Source organism: Talpa europaea, assembly GCF_964194135.1.
Source record: "Talpa europaea genome assembly, chromosome: 13".
NCBI classification, from domain to species: Eukaryota; Metazoa; Chordata; class Mammalia; order Eulipotyphla; family Talpidae; genus Talpa; species Talpa europaea.
The window spans coordinates 84,045,410-84,069,942 of NC_140080.1; the positions used below are offsets into that span (position 1 = coordinate 84,045,410).

Consider the following 24,533-nt stretch of genomic DNA (forward strand, 5'->3'; position numbering starts at 1 on the left):
CCAATTTACTACAAGCATTTAAATGTTCACACACCATCAAATCTCAGATGTGTTTACTAATGGAAGGAAACATGATAATTAAAAATTGATGACTTTGTAACTTCTTATTTTTTGATAATATTTTTACTGAATCATGTGATATTAGTTGATACTTTCTATAGAGGTATATTTGCCAAGTAGGGAATTGACACATCCATTTGTTTGGCAAGTAAGTAGCACCATTTATGGTGTTCAGTTATCACCTTTATAGACTTGCTGGGGCATCACCCATGTTGGATTTTAGGCCATAAGTCAAAAATAGTTATCATAAAATGTATTAATATAATTATCCTTCTATTTAATGTGTAACTCTTTGTTTGAACTCTGTTCTCCTGAATTTACAACATCACTGTTTCCTCCTGAGTAGCAGTCTGTAGGGTAAATGATTTTCAGGCTTTTCTGCCCTCCCACCGGTAGGATTACATGCCTGATGGCAGGCACCTGCATTTGTCCCATTATTACAAGTTGTGTTGTTTACTTCTGTAGGCCATGCCTGCAGTATTGACATATTCTCCAAGAGAAACAGAGGCAGGAGAGAGAAGGGTGGAAGAGGTCAAAGAACCGCAGAGTGAAGACTTGCTGGTGCCTTGGAGGCCTTTCGGCCTCCTAGACCTTGGCACCCCTGCCTGCGTGTACTTGATTGCTGCACTACATGCAAAAAACTCAATAAAAGCCTGAAAAAGCCACCAAGGGCTCCAGGACTGTCTTTATCCTGTCTGCTAAAGTCATAGAGATCCAGCTCTGTGCCTTCCTGGCACTACACAGTCCTTAAATTCCATGTCTATTTGTAATTGGCTTTTATTAACAGGGACTCTGTAGTGCCAGGAAGGGCACTGAGCAGATTTTCTATGATCAGAGCAGACTGGGGTAAAGGAGAGTCCTGGAGCCCTTGGTGGATTTCTCAGGCTTTTATTAGTTTTTGCATGTAATGCAGCAATCAGGTACATGCAGGCAGGAGTGCTGGGGGGCCAGGAGGCTGGTAGGCCTCCAAGCCCCCAACAAGTCTTCACTCTGGGCTTCTCTTGTGTTCTTTTTCCCCTTCTCCCTGCTGCCTCTCTCCTGCCTCTGCTTCTCTTGGTGAATATCTCTCAATACTATGGTCATGGCCCACAGAAGTACACAACATAACTTATAACAATGTAACAAGTGCAGGTGCCCCATCAGGCAGAGCAATGCTAATGGCAGGAGGGCAGAAAAGCCTGAAAATCATTTACCCTACAGACTCCTTCCATCCAGGTTCTTTGCATGATTGTAGTAATAAAAGTAGTGCCTTGGGTAAGTTTACGTTGATTATTCTTCAGTAAATATTTGTCAAACATTTTGAAATCAGTCAAGTTTTTCCACATAGGAATATGATTCTAAACATAGGATACACATGCCTAATATAAAGCAAAAGTCAATTTAAAAAATGAAATATCATCTGTTAGGTGTTTTTCCCATTAATGTGCTGTTTTTTTAAAAGATTGATTTATCTATGCATACAAGCACTGGTGTGTAGGCCAGAGGTGCAGGGGGTGAGAGGATTTACCAGAGAGGGTGGGGAGCAGAACAGCAGCAGGTAAGACAGGAGAAGTCTGCTGCACCATGTGAGTTAGCTCCCTGATTGAACTCATGTTGCAGTGGTTGCTAATAACTTGACAGTGTTGTGTCTTTAAACCCCTGTCCCACCAGAGAGTCCCTAATGTCCTGGTTTCTTATGAGAGCTACTCTCCTCACCTGAGATCACAGCTGTCTGAAAAGGATGCAAATGTCTTGTCCAATATAATTGAAATTAATTATTATGAAATTAATACATGCACACTTAATTGAATGTGTACATGTAATAGCAGAAGAAAAAGGATAAGTTTATGTTGTTAGTAATAAAATAAATTGGTATTAGAATTATAACCAGAAAATCTTAGTTGGATTAGTAGTATGATTTATTCTTTCTTTATTATTTGAAAGACCACTATGTGGCCCTCTTTTCTCTCCCTCTCTTCCATTAAAGTAAACAACTTGAACCATTTCTTGCATTTATCCTTGAGTTGGTTATGACTATTTTTTATTCTTTCTTGGACAGATAGGAAAGGAAATCAAGACCACAGAGGGAAAAGCAAAGAGTATATACTAATTCAGAACATTAAAAAGGCAATCTAAGGCTATTATTTTAATTAGCCCTAACAATCTCAGCAAGGTGAATTGACCATCTGTGGTTCAGGAGCAGAAGAACTGCTGACAGTTGTGGAAAACTGCCCAAAAGGGCATTTCATGCCAAAGTTGTCTGAAGTACTAAACTACGCATTATCCCAGAAGGAGTTTGACTCTGTGATAGGACTCAAACAAAATTAGGCAAGAGTGTTGTAATTAAAGTTAGCAAGAGAATATCATTTGTGCTTGCCAATTTCAAGAGGGGAAAAAAGTATGGCATTTCTTTTTACACGTTCTGAGGATTTTTTCTGGTTTATTAGTCCATATATTTAGACACTACCAATTCAGTAATTTTATATAGTAAGGTGTGGACTCATCTTTAGTATGATGTATTTGATCAGAACCACCAGATTGGAACTGATACTCATACACAGAAATTTATACCATAAGACCAAGTCTCCCGCCACTTGGTGGCAGTGTACCTAAAAGCAAACCACCTTAAGATTTTTATTTATTTTTAAAGATATTAACTTTATACATAGAAGAACTGGGGTATAGGCCAGAGATGTGGCAGGGGTGGTGAAAGGGTTCACCAGAGACAGAGTGGGGAGCAGAACAGGCAAATCTACTGAAATGTACTGCTAAGGGGAGCAGTGGGCAAGACAGGAGACTTCTGCTGTGCCATTTGTGGGTTAGCTCCCTGGCTGGGCATTGAACTCTGGCCTCAGTGGTAATAGCATGATAGTGCCGAGACTTAACCCTGATGCCACTAGGGACCCAAGAGTATACTTTTTAAAATAATAGAATCATTCAAGAATTTGGATTCTCTTTCTATACCATGCATTAGTTGTTGCATTTATTCATTCAACAAACGTGTGTTGAAAATGCAATAATTTTCTTGCCTAATTATTTTAAAACAATTCTATTGAGATAACATTCATTATAATTCATTTACCATACAACTTTGCATTCAAAATGTACAATTTAATGGTTTTCAGTATAATCACAATGTGCCAACACCATACTGACCACAGTCAATTTTAGAACACTTTTATAACCTCGAAAAGAAACCCCATACCCTTTAGATATTACTCCCTTCCTTCTGCCCTAAGCAAACACAAATCCACTTTCTATCTTTATAGATTTACTTTTCAAGACATTTCATACCCACGGAATCATAGAATATGTTGTCTTTGGTGATTGGTTTACGAAAAAAAAATAACATAATATTTTCAGGGTTTATTCTTAAATATCAGTACTTCATCTCTTTAATGGTTGAATAATATCCCATATATAGATATTCCTTGTTTTATTTATCAATTAAGTAGTTGATGGGCATTTGGATTGTCTATACCTTTGCATATTATGAATAGTTCTGCTATAAATATTCATGCACAAGTTTTTGTATGGACATACTTTCAGTTCTCAATTCTATGGTAACTCTATCTTTCATCTTCCAAGGAATTATCAGACTGTTTTCCAATGTGACTTTCTGTGTCTCTGCATCCTTGTCACCTTGTTATTGGCCAACTTTTTAGACTTTGGCCAGCCTAGGGGGTATTAGGTGGTATCTCATAGTGCTTGATTTGCATTTCCCTCGTTAGTAATAATGTTCAGTGCCTCTTCGTGGGCTTATTGATCTTTTGTGTTTCTTTCTATAGAAGGAACATCTGTTCATATCATCTGACCATTTTTTTTAATATTTATTTTATTTTTATGCAAGAACTGGGGTACAGGCCAGATTCGTGGGAGGGTGAGAGGATTTACCAGAGAGAGAGTGGGGAACAGAACAGGCAGACTGATGGAATACACTGCTGCGGGGAGCAGCTGGCGGGACAGGAGAGGTCTGCTGTGCCATGTGGGTTTCTCCCTGCTCGGCCGGGAATCAAACTGGCACTGCAGAGGCTGAGGACAGCTTCACAGCGTGGTGCTCAACCACCTGCGCCACCAGGGGAGGACCTTGACCATTTTTAATTGAGTTTTACTTGACTTTTTATTATTTATTTGTGATAAATTTTTATGGACAGAGTTATATGGAGTGAGCGAGATTCATCACTTTCACAGGAACAGATAAAATGGAAAGTCACTCAAAAGAATTGCTAAGGACAATGTAAAGTCCTTGGATACTTGTGGAAAATTGTTTAGGTTACAGAGGCTGTTGTTTTTGGCTTTGTTGTTCTTTCAAACTGATGCTGCTTGGCTTGAAATTGATCTTTCTGTGCACTGCTCCTGCATCATTAGATCCAACCTCCTCCCTTCCCCATGATTTCATAATGTCTTGTTAATTCTGCTAGTTGTACACACCGCATTGGTAAGGCACTTTCCCCTGACACTCACATAGGGAGTTGTAATCATGTAGAATTCAGATTTCTTTCTTAGGTGGATGGTTGGGTCCCTGATGTTTACTGACCCCAGTATCGTGTATACTAGTTAATAAGAACATACTAGTTGACATGAAGCATTTAGAAACCATGCATATTTTTCTCTCACTGGGTTGAATTTGGATTTTCATTCTGAATGTTGAATTTCAATATGTGAAAAAAAGACCTGTTTCATTCAGTTAGTTCCTGTGGCAAAAAGAAACTTTGTACACAATGCTCAGACTTTAAATATTCTTTCTCCTGTCCATCCATATTTTTGTTGTTCAGAAAAGCAGGTCCATGCATAGTTTTAACTCACTAAAATTAAGACATGGCAAAATTGCCTACATTGCAATAGAAAAATTTTGGTAGTTACTCCTTGTGAAATGCATTTTAGGTACAAGTTCAGTATGTGCAAATTGGACAATTATATACAGCAGCTACATATTCAGGAGAGACATCTGATAAAAATGCAGGCTAAAATTTCTTCTTTACCAACATTCCCCAAGCTGTAGTTTTATCTTTAGGTATTTTTAACAAATATATAAAAAGCAGATATACCCAAACAAAACAAAACAAAATCCCTTTGTGATTATGTCAGTTTGGAAAATGTTGAATCAGATAAAGTAAGTATATGCTACTGAACTTCTCAGAATCTCTAATAGAGTTAAAAAATACTGTGGGGAAATACTGCATGCAATTAACAAAGGCTACAGAATAAAAACCTTTCTCCCCTGTGTTTGGAGACTGAAGGGGTGTAACAGAAGAATCTCTTGGTATCAGTAGTAACTGTAATAACGCTACACCAGTTTGGCTTATTGGTAGGTATAGCTTACTGTACACAGTTCACTGGAAATTGCCCAGTCAGAAGGGGATCTCTGCCATGGTTAATGAATGTTTGCCAGATTTTTTATTATTGTAGTTTAGACCCATCACACATTCTGTAAGGATCAACAGGATGCCATTTAAATCACAGTCCAGTGCTTTCCCCCTGCTAAGGAAAAATAAATGATATTTCTGAGTTTGCATTCACTGCTTCTTTCGAGAACCAGCAAAGAAAATAATTAGCCCATGTGATTAAATTACATATTTCTGTTTTCTCTTGGTGTGTTCTTAGTGACATTCGTGAAGTAGTTTGTGAATTCTACTGCCGAATGTTTAGGAATAACTCACGGTGCTTGGAAACAAAAGAAATTTCAAATGCGCTGGGGGATATTTGGTTCGCGTCTGTATGTGTGTGTGATTCTTAAAGGGTGGTTAGCCAAATGGAAGTGGGCATGGTGCAGATAAAATTGTATTTCTCCTTTAGAATGATAATTTAGCTCGCAAAATACCTCCCCGGGAATTAAGACTATGCATAGTCATTATGTAGATATATGCAGGCAGGTAGAGTAAGAGTCTGGAATTTTGAATTTTCCTTGTTTGAATTTTAAAGCAATAATAAAATAATAATGGATGAAATTCTGGCCCCAGGAGAAGATATCAGTGAGTTTTTCTACTCAGTGCCTCTTCACCCCTTTGCTTACAAACAGAGGAACAAGTTAGTTCTCATTTTTTCACTTCCACTTCATGTCCCTTGGTTTTCTTTTCAGCAGAATGTTTTATGGACACTTTATGCTTATCAGTGTCTCCACTAAAATCAGGATCATTGCATGATTATGACCCTCATCTTTCATTCTGTCCACACCTGCTTTTTCTATTCTCTTGCTCGTTTCCCTATTCTAACCTGTTCTAGTTCACACCTGAGTGTGTTACTGGGCAAGGGACCATGAACACATCACTCATTTTCTAAGCACTGTCTGTGCAATGAACCAATGATATGTAGCCTGCAGAGTTGTGATGAAGATTAGACTAAGCGAAATAATGCGTGTTCCATGCAGCTCCAGCAGTGCCTAGAATAAAGCATGCACTTGATATATGACATTGTTACCATTATTGTTATTATCCACAGGCATTTTAGCGGGCATTCTACTTGATTACTCAACCTCAGCATAGCAAGTCCTGTTCAGATCTTATGTCACAAGTTGGGCAGCTCTTGCCATCTACTAACATTCCAGAAAAACTCTTGGAGGAGAAAGAACTGTGCTGAAAAGCACACCAGAAGTCACACCGAGGATAGTAGACCATAAGCAAGGCAGTAAAACTTACCATGACACAGAGATCATTGAATCAAAGTTGTGAAAGCAAGGATTAGAGTGATAGAAGTGAGAGAAGATCAATGTTTCACTGGTTTGGGTGAATTGTATAGTGTAGTGGAATGAACTACATTTTGGGATATATACGACATTAAAACATATCAACTATTATTTAAAAGTAATTTGAGCTAAAAATAATATAGATTTTCTTATGACTGCTTAAGAAGTGAGCTGCTATTATTTATACTTTACCAAAGACTATGAAAAATGTCAACATGGTAAATTATTAAGAAAGAAAATCAGCCAGAAAAATAAGTATTTGCAGTTAGATTAGCTTCGAATAAAAAGGAATATTTATCATCCACATATATAATACACATGAAAATTGTCAAAATACATAAATAGAGTTTGTTTTAATGACTATAGCCTCAGTGTTGCAATATATTAAACCCAGTCACTGGCTCTAAGCTCGCTGTTCTTCATACTTTATATTAAATCCATAACAGTTCTACCCCCAGAGTATATTTTAAACCTACCTACTTCTCTCTATCTTGGCGTCCTTCACCTGGTGGTGCAGCAGGTTGAGCGCAGCACTGTGAAGCTGTCCACAGCCTCCACAGTGCGGGTTCAATTCCTGGCCAGTCAGGGAGCTACCCACATGACACAGCAGACTTCTCCTGTCACACCTGCTGCTCCCTTCAGCAGTGCATTTCGGTCCATCTGCCTGTTCTGCTCCCCACTCTGTCTCTGGTGAATCCTCTCACCCTCCCACACCTCTGGCTCTTGTATAAATGAAAAAAAAAAATCTTTAAAAAAAATAGGTTGTTCAGAACATAGGATGTTCCTATCTTAGAAGTTAAAACTCTGAAATGCCTTCCATTTTTCTTACAGTAAACTAAAACCTCCTTGCTACCTTCAACCAACCACTTGCATTTACCTTTCTAACTTCATATTCTATCTCTGTTCATCTGTTCATTAGCTTCCACCAATACTGGGGTCTCCTGCTTTTTCTTTGAACAAACTAATTTCCAGACTCAGGACATTTCTTTAAGCAGCTCCCCATGTCTGAAAGTCCCTTCCCTCTGCTCTTCACATGGCTGATGACTCATCCAGATTATAGCACGAATGTCACCTTCTTATGGGGTTTCTTTTCCATTCCCACTGAATCAGTACCTCCCACTTACTTTGTGCTTCTGTATTGTTACTTTTCCCTCTGTAATTTTTATCTCAATGTATTTTTTTTTCAGATATATTTATTTATACAAGCACTGGGGTACAGGCCGGTGGGGGGTGAGAGAATTCACCAGAGACAGAGTGGGGAGAAGAACAGGCAGACGACCAAAATACACTGCTGAGGAAAGCAGTGGGAGAGACAGGAAAGGTCTGCTGTGCTGTGTGGGTGTGGGTAGCTCTCTGGCTGGTCAGGGATCAAACTGGTGCTGCAGAGGCTGCGAACAGCTTCACAGAGCTGTGCTCAACCACCTGTGCCACCAGGGAGGCCCTCAATATATTCCTTATGTATTCAATAACCATTGCTGTCTCCTCCAGTGACGTAAATTCCACCATAACAGACTTTATCAGTTATGTTCATTGTTTTCTCCCCTGAAACAAACAAGTAAAAATGTTGAATGAATGATATGTTGCCATCATCAGCCACATTGATATTCTGATAACCCACAGCTATTGGATACTCATTATATGCCAGGCTTGGTGCAAAGTGCCTCACTTTCTCTTTTAATAACTTAAAACTATATAGAGGAGATGCTATGTTTATCTCCCCTCGAAGATGTGGGAATGAAGTTTCCTCATTGTTGCCATTGTCATCATTGCCGTTTCAGGAAGCAGAACTAGAATTGGCATTGTTACAACCACATACAGTGGTTAGAGGAAGGAATGGGGGGCCCTTTGATGTAGAAAATCCCATCAAGACAACCCAAATGAATTGGTGAGATATGTTAACCAACAGATGGAAATCATGAAAGTCCTGTAACCAAGCCATTGTTTTCATGCCAATACTATTAGCATCACTTGTGAACAAGTTAGAAATGCAAATACATTGGTCTTGCCCTGACTTAGTAAATCAGAATCTGTGGCTGTGACCAGGAAAGTGTTTCTTAGAAGTGATTTTTTTTAAGATTTATTTATTTATGCATACAAGAACTGGGGTACAGACCAGAGGTGTGGGGGTGAAAGCATTCACCAGAGACAGAGTGGGGAACAGAACAGGTGGATCTATCAAAATACACTGCTGAGGGAAGCATCAGGCAAGACAGGAGAGGTCTGCTGTTCCATGTGGGTTGGCTCCCTGGCTGGGGATTGAAATCATGCTGCAGTGGCTGCAGATAGCCCCACAGTGCTGCAACTTAACCCCTTGTGCCATCAGGGAGGCCCAGAACCGGTGATTCTTAACAAGTGCTTTAAGAATAAGAAAACCATTCTGGCAGTTAGCAGAGGACAGAGACTATTAGCAAGCATAAAGCAAAACATCCATACTTAAAAACAGAAGTAGGGTTAGAAGGTCTTGTTCAAAGACACAAACATGTTGGTAATATTGAAGGATAAAAATCAGGTGTGGTCATAAAGAACAGTTGCTGAAGTGAAATAGAAAAAGTAGATCTAGAAAGTGTCTGACCTTCTCACCCTCTCAAGTTCTTGAATTACCCTCTATTACCTAGGATTAGTATCACAACGTGAGGTTGAATTGAGCTAAGATCAGAGCAAAAAACAAAACAAAACTCCACATGGCTCCAGTTATATCAACTAGTAAGAGTGTGAGCCTGGGAAGGAGATGGGCCATTCTGAATCCACAGAGACAGATCTTAAAGTCTGCAGATGACAGAAGCTGTTCCAACTGTGAGAAAGATGGTTCAAACAAGAACATTTTATAATGCTCTATTAATGGGCAAAATAATGGTGGGTAAATTTCACCTGTGGAAAGTGTAAAGTAATGTATCTGGGGAAATATAATCCAAACTCTGCTGATAAAGTGAGAAGTACTCTCTGTTATTACTTGGTTCTAGAATAAATGATATCTGAATCTATGCCATCTATCTTTTGAAGACAGTCCAATATAAAATGACAGTTCCGAAGGTCAACCAAATGTCAGAGATAACCGTGACACAATTGAAAAGAAATGGTATTATATAATTTTGTTAAATCTTTGAACAAAACTTGCAATGTTTTTGTACATGGATTAGAGTCCATAGTTCTACACAGTGCATTGCATTAAGATCATAAAATGGAAGAGTCTGAAAGGTTAACTGAAGTGGCGAAAGGAATAAAACAGTAAGACCAGATGAGAAATTTTCAGTTCAGAAAAAAATAGGCGAAAAGGGACACAATGAAATGCATGTCCATGAAGGATGTTGGGAAGTAGAGTGCTGACAGGTTCAACAAATTCAAAATACTGCCCCTAAGAGAACTCTCTTGAAGCTCGAAGGCAACTTTAGGACAAAAAGAAAGAAAGGAAGAAAATGTAGGGTTTCTTTATATACGGTGAGTGATGTACAGATGTTGTTCTCCATGGGGGGATTTGCAAGCTGCAAGGTAATCAGGAACACAATAAATATTTATTTATGGGAAATGAAGTCCAAAATGGCTTATAAAAGGGAAGCTATATATTCTGAATATTTTCTTAGGGGTAAAAATAAAGACCTCTCTTATGCATTCTCACGAAAAATAAAGTCCAAAAACTGATGCTTGATGCATTATTGTAGTTTTGAAGTATTTTTAGCATATATTTGTATGCATCTGTGTATAAAGACACACACATTCATACACAGACATATACATATGTATAAATTTATATCCGCTTTCCTTTAATACAAATTTATTTTGTCCTTATAAATGAAATATATATACATAAATTATAGTTAATTTTGAAAATAAAGAATAGAAGAAAAATCACACTTAGTTTCATTATGTAAAGATGGCCACAGTACTATTTTCTATGTTTATGAGTTTTAAAATAATTTACTGCCTCAGGATTTTGCCACTAATCATGTAGCTTGTTAGTATAAGATAGGCAGTAATGGTGTGAAAACAGTAATATTTTTTACATTAATTTTACCAGTGTTAGGATTCTTTGCTATGTGCTAAAATTGAGTTAGATTATAGACACTTTGTTTTCTTTTTATCTGATTTTTGTATTTATGTTTATTACACTACTGAAATTAGTTTTCTATTTTACATTGTTTCTATAAATATCCCATCTTATTTCTGTTGTTTGTTGTTTCAAATATTTTAAAACTATCGTCTTCTATATGTAAAGTCTTTTCTAGGTGTGTCTTTTAATTGCAAGTAGGTGATTGCTATGTTTGTTCATATTTACCCAGTTGAAAATGCTTTGCCTGTTCCAAGGAGAGGTTTGCGTATCCATGTGAAGTGTCTACACAATTTATTGTCCTAAGATATTTGAAACAAATAGTCTATGTTTGAATACTGGTATGGCTTGGTAGCTTTGTTACAAAATTTTATGAATATTTAAATTAGAGTGTTATTATTATGCTTCCTATGAATTAAGCATTCAGATGACTATTATTGTAATTATTTCCTCTATCTTAGTTTGTACCTCCGACTTTTAGTTTAGCACCATTTGGGGTTTTTCTTTGTCTGCATCTTCTAGTGTAGTGTTTTCTTTGGTTTTAATGTTAGCAGTAACTGAAAAGACAGAACTAGAAATTTTACTGGCAATTATCTAGATTGATAAAAATGTCACATAAATATGTACTTTCAAAATATGAAAGCCTGATAGAGGATCTAGAATGGCATTATTTATGTTGCTGCTTCTTCCTTTAGGCTACATTGATAATGAGTATTTTAGTGTTGGGTAAATTTTATTTTTTATTTAAAATTGTTTTGGGCATTTGTCTTTGATTTTTCATCCTATATGCTATAATAATTGTGCATATATAATTATGTCCATTTAAGCAATTTAATTCCTAACTGACAGAAGTAGAAGGTGACATATGAAGGCAATAACTGATGTGTAGTGAAATGTATGAAAAGTATGACTGAGAGTTCATGCCTACCAGCAGTAATAACATTTTGTAATTTTTATGTATATGTCATTAGGCTCTTTTAATTGATGTGTGAAAGTATCTTCTGCGTCACTTGCAAAGGGCTCCTTTTGATTTACTGTTAAAGATTTTAATTCTTTGAGAAAATAATGAATGCTTATCGTTTATTTTTATTTTTAACACTAAAAATTTGAAGGGGACTTTCTCTGTTATTGGTAATTTTTAAAGGACTGGGAAGTGATATTAATGAAATTATTAAAATCTGACAAAAAATCAGAGTAAGAAAAACAACATTCTGATGAAGAACTTTGCTCCATCTCACTTCATACCAAGAATGAGAAATTTGATGAAAACTGGGATTCTTCCTTGGTAATGCGGATAATTGGAGAATAGTATTTCCCTTCTTAAAATGAGATTCATATTTTGAAAGCCTCAAAGGGAACTGAGGGTGTTAGAAAGTCTTTTGAATTGTGTATACTTCATAAAATGATACCTCAGTGTCCCGAGTTCCTTAAGTTAATGTCTGATAAGTACAAAAACTTTAATTAAAAGAGTGTTCACTGTATCGCTTATTACAATAGTCAAGTTATAGAACAACCCATGTGCCAAAGGACAGATAAGTAGATTAAGGAGATGTGGTATATATATATATATATATATATATATATATATATATATATATATATACACAGTGGACTACTACTCAGCCACAAAAAATGTGAAGTCTTATCATTTGTGACAATATAAATGTAACTGGAAGATATACTACTAAGCAAAATAAGGACAAAGAGAAAATATCAGATGGATTCATTTTCAGGTAGAATTTCAGACTTAGTGTACACTGTGGTGATAATTGTTAAGGAGATAGCTGTGACTTCTTGAAGAGGAACTGATCAAGTTTAGGCCTTTAAAATAAGTCAGTAATCTCAATCTCTTGCAGATAGAAAGACATATAACCTTCTAACCTTAGTTATTAAGGAACAAAAACAGAAAGAAGTATGTTTCTCTAAGTATTGTAACTAAATAAAGTAAAATGATATTAGTGGTATGGTCTTTAGAAGACATAAAATTAGAAATGAATATGATCATGATTAATGTTATTCTTGATCAAGGATACAGAAAACATCTTAAATGTGCTGTCATGTCTGTTTTATTTTAGCGTGTGATAATTTCATAAAATCTCCCTACAAGTCATTCTTGATTCCCATCTGTCACTAAAACCACCCTATTTAGTCAAATATTGGGTAATTTCTTACCCACTAATTCTATCACAGTGTGTGGTTTGAAAGTACATATATCTATGTCTCATTCTGAATGGTTGTTACCTGGAATGGAATGGGAAAGAATCTTCTACAATTGAGAATGATACTGAATAAGAGGTTATCAGTTATTGAGCAACTCTGTAGACCAAATAGCATATGTATTTCACGTGAATATATGCTTCTCTTCACTACAACTTAGTTATATATTCATCCTTATATCCATTTTAAAAAATTAGAAAACTGAGATTGAGAAAATATAAAATAACTTTCCTATATAATTAATAGCTGCCCAAGTCAAGGTTGAAATCCATATTCTTTCCTCTCTCCTATACACACACAGCCTGTGGGCTAACCTACTGATGCTTTTATCCTTGTGAGTCTGTTCCAGCTACTGAGCTAATTAACACGCTAATGAACATACTAAGAACTATAGTCACTGAGAGCATACTTACTTCTGTCCGTATACTTAATATTTAAATATCTACTGTAACCGCACATGATATGATATATTATTGTCTCTATTTAACAGGTAAGAAAACTAAGACTCTAAGAGCTTAAGTCAGTCCTTGTTCACACATGTAGGAATTAGCTGAGTCAAGATTCAAACTCACATTGGTCTACCTCCAGATGTCATTTTCTTATCATGATGCTAAACTCTCTTAGACATCAGGCTTGATTCCAGATATGACAATTGCCAAGTCCTTTTCCTTCATCTGTAAAACTGTGATGAACAGTCTCGACCTGCAAAAGTCATACCTTTGTTGGGAGAATTCAAGCAGGAACCAGGAAGGGAGAGCTTTTACTGCAAGTTATTGTTAGAATACTCTCAGCAACTTGAGAGGCCAAGTCAGGATTTGTGTTGTATCTGACACAAATCTGGAAGAGTTCTTGACTCTGAAACTTTTCATGACCCAGAAGAAAAGCAAATAAACTGTTGGTAAGAGAGAAGACGGGGCATCCTTGGAAGTAAGAAAAGGCCCTTCTTTCCCTGTCTAATGAGGGGCAGATTCCCTCAAAATGTAATTAAGAGGTTTCTGAAGATGAACAGGTAGGATAGTCAAGAAATCATTCCTCATTACTATATTTCCTATTATTTGTTTCAGTTCTTTTTCTCCTAATTTATAGCTTCCCAGAGAGAATAGGAAGTTAAGTAGTGCTGATGACTGATAGCTGCTGAATGAAATACTATTAGGACTTGATCTGAAGCTGAGAGGATCTGTGTTTATAGGTGGTAACGAGATGACCACTTGCCTCTAGAGGGATTTTAAGTCCTTGTCTGGGGTTTATTCAGCCTCTCTGCCGGGCACTCAGTGGCAACACACTTGTCAAGTAGTCTAAAATTCTAATACCTGCTAATAGATTTTGCCTTTTTAAAAATTATTTGGAAATTTTGAGAACAATAATATATAGCATGTCTGCTTTATTTTTTCTTTCCTAACCTTTCCTTCCTATCTCCATCATAGAAATAAAAACTATCATGCCAAAATCTCATCAGTGACATAAAGATTTGCCAAATATTTCTTGAGGACCTATGTACACAAGCAGCCTGTTAGATACTAAGATGGATTTTGTTGATTTCTGTCCTTAAAAATATTAAATTTTCACATATCCCCCTATATTGATTGGAGACTAATATTTTTAAATCATATTAATCTACATGATATTTTTATATTTCTCTCCATCGATCTTTTTATTTATTTATTTATTTATTTTGATTTTTTCACCTCACCCATCTTACTATGTCGTTATTCTCTGAACTGAAAGTCTAAGGGAAATTTCACGGGAATTTCAATTTTAAACTTTTTATTTTATAATATATTTTTTCTTTTTATTTCAACATTTCTATCTTTTAACATTGTAAGTATATAGTACGTTATTGTGGACCTATGTCCAATGCTATACAGTAGATCTCTGAAACTCATTCATCTTGTCACACTGAAACTTGATGCCTACTGAAGACTCACAATTTTCCCCTCCCTCCAGCCCCTCTTTGCGCTCCTCTTCCATTCTATGAATTTAGCTCTTTTAGAAGATATCACAGATAAGTGATCATGCAAAATGTATCTTTCTGTGACTGGCTTATTTCAATTAGAATAATATTCTGTAGTTCATGTCACATACTCTTTTTTAATTGAAACATGTTGTCTTGTTTCTGGAGTTACTCACTCTGACTATGTCTTACAAACTCACAAAAGATCATTTTTCTTCCCTGGTCCATGTCATAGATCTGGGCTGATGGGCCTTTTCTTTAAATAAGCAACTCTTTGGAAAGCCATCACTACATTATAACTCCTGAGCATCAGCTTTCTAACTATCAAATATAATTTGTTTGTAAAAGGCTCTAAATAAGTTCCTTTTAAAGAAGAGATAAATAGCTTGTATAACTCACATTCAAAGATGTTTAAGGAAGTCTGTGTGGCCTTCTTATTTAATAAAAAAGAAGGGAAGGGTTATAATCAGTTATTTAAAAACCTCCATCGGTTTCGTTTTATGGATATTGGTATATAAGACTGAATCTATTTCCTCAGTTATGGCTACCTTGAAATGGATAACCAGCCATTTCCCCTAAAATTCCATATTTTAGTCAAAGAATTACCTCATTCGTTGTTCCTGCCTGCCTAGCCAGCAACTGGAAGGCACTATTTACTATTGCTGCAGTTGAACATGCATGGACTTGGAGGATTAAATAGTTTGTCTTCATTCACAGTAGGCAGGCTTGGCACATAGATGAGAAACTTTATTTTCAGAGATCTAGTACAGGACTTTCTATCAAAGAAAGCTGTCTCTGTAGGGCATATTTCACAAATCATTTGAAAATAATTTTATACTTGCAAGGCAGTATATAGACGCCTAATGGAAAAAGTATCATTTCAAGTTGAAGATAGCTCTAAGAATTCTGAACATTTTAATTAACATGAAATCTTATTTTCCAGCTCTGTAGTTATAACTTAATTATATTCTTTGTTTCATCAAAGATGTCTAATACTATCAAATTACCAAATACTATTCCACTCCTTGTTATTATTACTAACAATGAGGCAAATAGGCACCTCTGCTTATTCCTATAATAAAGGGAAGATGCCATATATTGAAGTTTGCAGTGGATTGTTTGGTATACCCAAATAGTTAGGTGATAGGGGTAGAACTTTCCATGAAGATAAGCATATAGGCCCAAATTGTCAGTATAGATGAGTATTATTTGGATAAGTTTATTTAATCCTGCACTTACAGTGATCAACCCTTGAAGATCAGATCATTATATTATGATCAAGGTACTTTACCCCTTTCTCCCTAACTTGTCATACTTGTTCATATATTTTCATATTCTAGATAAGATATACCCTTCTCTTTCTCTACATCTTAAATAATGAGGAGGCCATTACCTATTTTATGTTTTTCATTTGTGTATAATCACTAAAAAATAAAATGGTTCAACAATATCAAAAATGGAATCTAAATCCCCTTTTACTATTCTTCTATCCCCATGGGCTGTAAACAAACACCTTTAAATACATCTCACGTTTTTTTTACATTCTTCACTAGAGAATACATGAGTCACCAAAACCCAGGATATATCTAGAGAAGACCATAGTTCAAAATGTTTTTACTACCATAACCTTAAGATTGGCATTAGGTATCTCAGGAAACTCATTTGTCAGGTGTAAGCGATTCAATCACTTATATTTCTTCTCCAGGTCTATTGTGATAACATAAAATCAGATATATAAAAATGACAAGGAAGTTAAAAAGCCACACAAATTTAAGTGACTGTGTTCATATTATGAAAATCATCCCACTTACTACAAATATTCTTTTATTCAGTTTAGCTTTAACCTCTGTTGAGTTGAGTTTCATTCTCATAAAATGAACCAGTGTACCCATTTATGTATTAACAATGACATGTACTCAACCAGAAGTAATTTATCCTTTATTTAAAATACCATACTTCCTATCTCTCCTGGGTTCCCACACCATTTTCCTCTATGGTGTTTTTATCTGTTTAGGGGTCCAAGACAGATTTCTGGCTCAATATCCTCAGCAGCACACCTCTTTCCTTTTCAGAGAAGACATGGTTATCATGTACATGTTGAATTTTAAATGAAAGTGGAGGGTGAGTTAAATGAAGTTATTTCAAAATCATCGTGGGCATCGTGGGCATTCATTCTCAGCACTTAGATAACAACCTAATGACAGGAACCAAAGCATCTTCCCTTCCAGTGGCCTCCAGCGCTGTCTGAACAGTTCCTGAAGTAGGACACCAATGCACAGCTTCCTCAGGGCTCCTGCCTCTCTGACCTGGCCCACATTCTCACACATAGTGTATTAAGTGATTCCTGCTGAGTTCAACCTGTATCTGCCAGTTCCATTTGCCAGTGGAGTCCTTTGGACCTTCCAGAGCAGTGGCCTGCCTGTGCCCACAGAGCCATTCAAATACAGCAATAAAGATGGGACATGCAGCTTATCCATTCATATCACTGACTTTCAAAGCTGCCCGAACAAATGGTTCCGCCTGGATTTATTTCAAAGCATTGACTAAAGCAGACAGAAAGCTTCCTGCCAGGCAGTTATATTTACCACACAAATTTGTCAGCTTAACCAAACATTTCAGTGTGTTAGGAGCAGAAATTTGAACTGATAGATCTAAAGGGCTCAAACACTATGAAAGAGATGAAGGTGCAGCAGACTACATAACAGTGTCTGCATGACTCCACAATGATCACTAAATAAATGTTGTTTTTCAGAGAAACTGAGCTGTTGCCTCACCCCCCCCACCCTGAGACTGGGTTCACTAAAGAATCAGAAGCTTTTACAAGGGTTGCCATAATAAAGCTAAAACACAGTGGTGGTGGTAGCCACAATCTTGAGATACTCTGATATGCTTAACAGAGAAGATTGTGCTTAACAGCAAAAATGTTATTATAAGCCCTGAGCAACATCATGGGATAAAGTAGTCCTTGAAATCTTATTTCAGCTTTCACATCAACTCCATCTCATATGTGTCTGTGTTCAACTTCTTTTTCTGTAAAATGGGAATCACTCATTTCATTGTGTTCCTGTCACCCTTGTTTGCAGAATTTAACATGGTTTGCAATTAAAAAAAAAAAAAGTCACATTCAAATGCCATGGAAACCTCTTATACCCTGTGGTATAAAGTTTGCTATAAAATATACCAAAATATGGTCATTTAAAATGTAACAATTTCTGATATGCTGGGAAAAGATCATGTCGCTAGTCATTTTTTGACTATCTTTTGGAGATAAGACAACCATATCAGTTGTAATTGTCATAACTATTATCAGTTTTGTACAATTTGTCACTTCTCTATTTCCCACACATGTCATTTAATTTAATCTGTTCTATTTTATTCTGTCAGTAGTCTTTTGGGGAACCTTTTTCAAATATTTAAAGCTTGCAACCGCAATGCTTATTTTGCAGATGGGTCTGGGGAGCAATCTCAGAGAAGGGTAGGGACATATTTGAGAAAGGTCTGATGTTTCTCCATAGATTTGCAATCTACAAGGCAGATTCTCTCCAAGGGACTATTGCCAAAAATTATGCATTTGATCACTCAAGAAGCAATGTTTGAAGCTCGTAATTAAAAAAAAAAAAAAAACAAATGCAAAATTCAAATGGAACAAATACAGTTTGATCCCCCCCACCCCGTCTCCAACAAGTCTATTGTAATCTGTTTACTAATTGTATAAAAGAGCTGAAAATATTTTAATTTCAATTGCTCTGATTAAGTCATAATTGAAGAACACCTGAAGTCAAACCTGCATATTTTAACTACTTCTTTTTTGATGAATAGACTTTGTTTTAGAGAAGTTTTAAATCCATAGAAAAGTTGAGCAGATAGCATGGAGGGCTCTCATTCACCACCAACACTGCACTGTTGCAACAGGAACTTTGTTGCCACTTTGTGGGGGAAACTTGTGGGGCAGGTTTGCCAGGCAAGACTCTGCTACTTAAGCAGAAGTTCTTGTGACATTTATTGAAAGCATACAGGCTGGGGCCTCCCCAGTGGCGCAGCGGGTTGAGCACAGCGCTGTGTAGCTGTCCGCAGCCTCGGCAGCACGGGATCGATTCCCGGCCGGCAGGTAGAGAGGTGGAGTCCCACATGGCATGGCAGACCTCACCTCTCCTGTCTCACCCACTGCTCCCCTCAGCAGTGTTTTCCTCAGTCTGTCTGTTCTGCTCCCCGCTCTGTCTCTGGTGGATTCTCTCATCCTTCTGCGCCTCTGGCCTGTACTCCAGTGCTTATATAAATAAATAAATCTTAAAAAAAAAAAAAGTATATGTGCTGATATTGTCACAGGCAGAGTTATCTCCAGACCACCATGGAGATAGTCATGTAATCAGGTCAACAGTGGCTTAGGCAACCCAGGCCTGCCTTGTATAATGGGCTATACTCCATAGGTAGTCAAGGAATGCTCTGCTCTGATTTGTAGATTGTAAATAGGTCACAGTTGCCCATGAGTGGCCAGCTAGTAGCCAGCCCATAGGAAGCCACATTGCACAACTACAAACTCACCGACTAAACATCTCCTACCCAAGGGGTACATGCATTCCAATTGATGAACCTACATCAACCATCAACACACCAGTTTACATGAAGATTTGTTCCTGGTGTTGTACATCCTATGGGTTTTGATAAATGTATGACTTGTATCTACCATTATATTATCATCTAAAGTAGTTTCACTGTGCTAAAATCCCTACATGTTTCTCCGTTCATCTCTCCTCCTCCCTAAACCCTGAAACCATTAATATTTTTAATGTTTCCATAGATGGTCCTTTTCCAGAATGTCATATATGACTCATACAGCTTGTAAACTTTTCACACTGGCTTCTTTCACTTAGCAATATGTATTCAAAATTCTCCCATGTCTTTCTTGGCTTGATAGCCCATTGCTTTAAAGTGCTGAAGAATATTTCATAGTCTTTATGTAATATCACTTTTATTTTTTTATTTATTTTTTATCCATTCACCTACTGAAGGACATCTTGGCTGCTCCAATTGGGAGGTGCAGGTTCTTTTGTGGACATGTTTTCAGTTCCCTTGGTTAAATACCAAGGAATTCAATTGCTGGATCACAGGGTAACAATATGTTTAATTTTAGAAGAAATTGTCAAACTGTCTTCCAAAGTGGCTACAACTTTTTGCATTCCCATCAGCAATGAAGGAGAGTTCCTTTTGCTCCATATAGTGTTTGGAACTTAGGCCACTTGCATAGGCCTGTGGGAGTAACTTGTTGCTCTCATTTGCCATTTCCTAGTGATATATGATGTGGAACATTTTTTCATGTTTGTCACCACCTGTGCATCTTCTTTGATGAGGTCTCTCTGGCTTTGCCCATTTTTTTTAAATAAGTTGTTCATTTTCTTCTTGTTGAATCTCAGGAACATTTTATGTATTTTGATTAACATTCTTTTAGAACATTTATCTTTTTTTATATATTTTCTCTCAATTTCTGACTGTCGTCTTGTCACCACCCCTACTTGGTCACCATGCTGTATTATCATTATTTCTTCTCTAATACCTAAGAGGGGTGTGTGTGTGTGTGTGTGTGTGTGTGTGTGTGTGTGTGTATAAAAAGAGAGAGAGAGATTTATATAGGTTGGCTGGAGACTCAGACAATGGTTATCAATTCTGGCTGCATCTAAAAACCTACTTTGAAATTTGATTTTTATATACTGTATACAGATTCTTGTGACCCACTTTACCTCTACTGACTTTATGCTGGACACTAAAAAATTACCATAACATAACAACAAAGTGAAAAGGCATTGCCTCTGCTATCAAGGACATTAATCCGGTACAGGGTATATATGTAAACTTTAGTACTAGTAAGAGGGTATCAGTCACTCAAAGGCGTATACCCAAGGGAATTTGATGATTGAACGCTCTATAGAAATTTCAAACAGTTCATACTGTTAAACAGTAGTTGTGTTTGTTTCACCCTCTTCTTCCATTTTCTTCCTCATTTGCACCCTCAACCCCATCCCCATTCACCATGTCCTCAAAAGTTCCCTGGGCCCCATATGCATAGATCTTTGAATGTTTCTAGTTTTTGGTATGAAACAGATCCCCCACTGTGTTAGAGTATGATAGGTTAAGGAGGGAAGACTTTTATTAAGAGAATATACCTTACGTGTTTGCCTGTAATTAAAAAATTTTAACATTTCTAATAAATTATATAAATCATCACACTTTATATTGTCAGCAGAAATATATTTAGAGTTTGACAGCTTGCAACTTCAGGTTTGTAACTTATATCTTTTAACTGCTACAATTTTACTGTGGTTTTAGGCCTCCTAGATCCTCTTTTCTTTTTTTAAAACATTTATTTATTTATGCAGACAAGAACTGGGGTACAGGCCAGAGGTGGTGGGGGGTGAGAGGATTCACCAGAGACAGAGTGGGGAACAGAACAGGCAGATTGACTGAAATACACTGCTGAGGGGAGCAGCAGGTGAATCAGGAGAGGTCTGCTGTGCCATATGGGTAGCACCCTGGCCAGCCTGGGATTGAACTCGTGCTGCAGAGGCTGCAGATAGCTACATAGTGCTGTGCTTAACCCCTTCCTCCACCAGGGAGGCCCTAGATCCTCTTCTCTAATTGGCATGCTTTCTTTTTATTTTATCCATGTGAGAAACTTATGTTTCAATCATCTTAAAAAAGAAATACAAAACTCACCATTTCTCATCACAGTTCATTATCCAGTGACCCTAAAATCAAGATGACATATTCAATTTAAATGCTATCCTGTTTCAGCCACTATTGGTAAACATTCATAGAAGGTCAAGGAGTATCCAGCTTGTAATGTTATTTCATCCTCTTAGCTAACTATTGACAAACTGAACTTCCAGACGTGCCTTTTTTGTTTCCACCTTATATTCCCGTAACACAGTTACTCTTATAAGACAAGTCAAATTGTATTTCTGTTAACTCTAAGGAGTAGTTCAAATCAAGAATTTTTTGATTTACTGATGTTTGAAGTAAATGAATGATAGGCTTAAAAGTAGTTTTGCCATATATCACAATAATAAATATTTTACATACAGTGATAAATTTTGTAGTAATTATTGCTCATATTATTCATTGCATTTTGTTCAATATTGACAGCTATTTCTGATTATCTGTAGGTTTTTTTTTCTCTCCAAATTCCCTGAGCACTATTGAGTAAGTTATAATCTTTATCCAAGGATTGATTACCTCTGTAAATGTTTATTTAGTGCTTCCGTGGCACAAGAATTGGGAGATAAGGTACACAAAAATTATCCTCAACATTAAATCCCGCTGATCCATTATACTCTAATAGACAGAGTCAGCCTTGTAAATTAATTATTACAATACAACAGTGCAATTAGAAAGGTATATTGAGAGGATACAGAGCATAGAGGAAATAACCACTTCACCAACAGTAAATTCATATTTCCCTTTCTAAAGAGCCCAATTTAAGAGACTTGGCAATAGAGTAAGATTGTCTTCTAATCCATCATGATTGTTCTTTCATTCCCCAAGCAAAAGGGAAATCCAGAAATAATTGACAACATCATATTTAAAAAAAAATGTTTTAGGTTGTTGATGGAGAAATATGGGTATCTTGGTGGTAGATGTGGTGTGGTAACAGAGATCTTAAGAGGCGTGAGCCTATGTCCCTAAATCAAATACGGTGTTGAGTAAGGTAAATTTGCGTCTTGGCTGTAGAGGCAATGACCACTTTGATGCCTCTGTGATGGCATTGGGACTGGCATGGCCCAAAAAACCTTGGGATTGGCAAAAAACCTACAGGAAGCCAAGAGTATCAATGAAATCTATAAATATGGCAGGAAACAATGGCAAGGAATCCTGGTGGTGAATCTCTGATCTAAGGATCACCATTACTGTAAGTACTACAAGACCTCTGCATTGATCTGCTGTAAATGGTGACACATGCCAGATCAGGAGGCAACTTGGAAGTGATGGACGCGATGCTGGGAAAGGTAAACAGTTAAACCATGATCATAATGGACAGCTTTGCCTTACCTGTCAAGGGCTCTGAAACCTGAATAAATACTCAGGGGCTGCATGGGAGTACATAGCTGCATGTATAGAAAATGCCAAACAAGTTGGCCAACTTGAAAATGCAATTGGCTAGTATCATAGCCATTGCAGCTAGAGTTGCTGGTTTTCTGGAGTTGACGTAAGTGCTCGAAATGTAGCAGTGGTAATTGATCCAGTGAGAACAGTATCTGCAGCTAAAAGTCAATCTTAGAGTCATTAGGACATACCCAATGGGCTACAGACCTCCTGACGAAGGGCTATCAGACTTCGGAGTATCAGACTATTCCATTAAATAAAACAGAAGACTTTGGTATAAGCTGCAAACAATAATATGCCTTAGAAGTATCATATTTCAAATATTCTTTCTATTGCAAATTGCTTGATCTTTCATGGAATAAATACTAGGTGAATGTGCTGAATTCCTGTAGTTTGCTTACAAATGCTGAGTATGCCATTGCTCAGATCTTTGGTTTGTCCAAAAATAGCAGTCAGAAGCCCAACTGGGACCAGAAGTTTCCTTTTGGATTTAGAAACACATGGCCCAAAATCAGAAGACAAACTTGCTAAAGCTACAAGGGACAGCTGTGAAACTGCCATAGAAGCTTCCCGTGTATTGAAGTCTCAGGTTATTAAGGATAAACTGTTTAATCAAATTTGTATCTCAATAGTACATTTTGCCTGAAAGCCAGGATGAGAAAAATACCTAAGTTACACTTTAAAACCAGATAACAAAACCTGTCTTAAAGTATATGGTGTTTCAAGTATCCTGAATATTAACTTCTTATAATAAAAGCCTTTAAAGTGAAAATAAAACCATATACAGTATTATAAACCAATGTTACTTCAATAAAAATAAATAATGGAATTCATTAAATACAGAAGAAAAGTTAAGGGTTTCTTCTGAATACATGATCTTTTGCATTGTTTTGCATATCTATGTGACTGTTCTGCTTTGTTTTTTAAATCTCAGATTTTCTTTTTTTTGAATCATACTTTAGTGCTGTAATTGGGCATATTGTCTTGCAAGTCAATAGAACACATAGCTGACTTAGTAGTGTTTGGGGAACTGTGGATATTATTTTCTAGCCAAAAATGTCTCTACAACTTTCCGTCATAGGCTATGAAATCATCGGTATATTTAGTAAATAATTACATGTTTATTCCTTTAGATAATGGAGATTTTTAGGTCTTTCCAGAGGATTCTATTTGATCCTATTGAACTTGACTTCCAATTACTGCTGGAAACAAATTACTACAAATTTAGCAGCTTAAAACAACATAATTGTATAGCAGGTCCCCAAATGGCATTGCTTTGTTCAACAATTTTGTTATAAAATTGATGAAAAAAAGAAAAAATCCTGGCCTGTGTTGAATGGAATGGTATTCGAGGATGTGCTTTTGTTTCATGTCTTTCACTTAAAATGGCACTTTTCAAGAACTGATCTACTATAGGTAAGTGAGGGCTTATTCGTTAATTTGGTCATCCTGGAGGTCAAAAGTGGGAAGTCCATTTCACTAGGCTAAAAAAGGGCTGCCTTATTTTC

General features: G+C 36.7%; 1 protein-coding gene and 1 pseudogene across 2 annotated transcripts in view; both read left to right on the plus strand.

Moving 5' to 3' along the window:
• Positions 1 to 24,533, plus strand: part of DCC (DCC netrin 1 receptor) — a gene marked incomplete at both ends in the record, with an annotated part of 1,034,810 nt that overhangs the window by 517,472 nt on the left and 492,805 nt on the right. The window lies entirely within an intron of this gene.
• On the plus strand, positions 529 to 23,671 carry LOC311182846 (COP9 signalosome complex subunit 5-like; annotated as a pseudogene). Its single transcript has 2 exons — positions 529 to 671; positions 22,654 to 23,671. The product of its transcript is annotated as a COP9 signalosome complex subunit 5-like (transcript).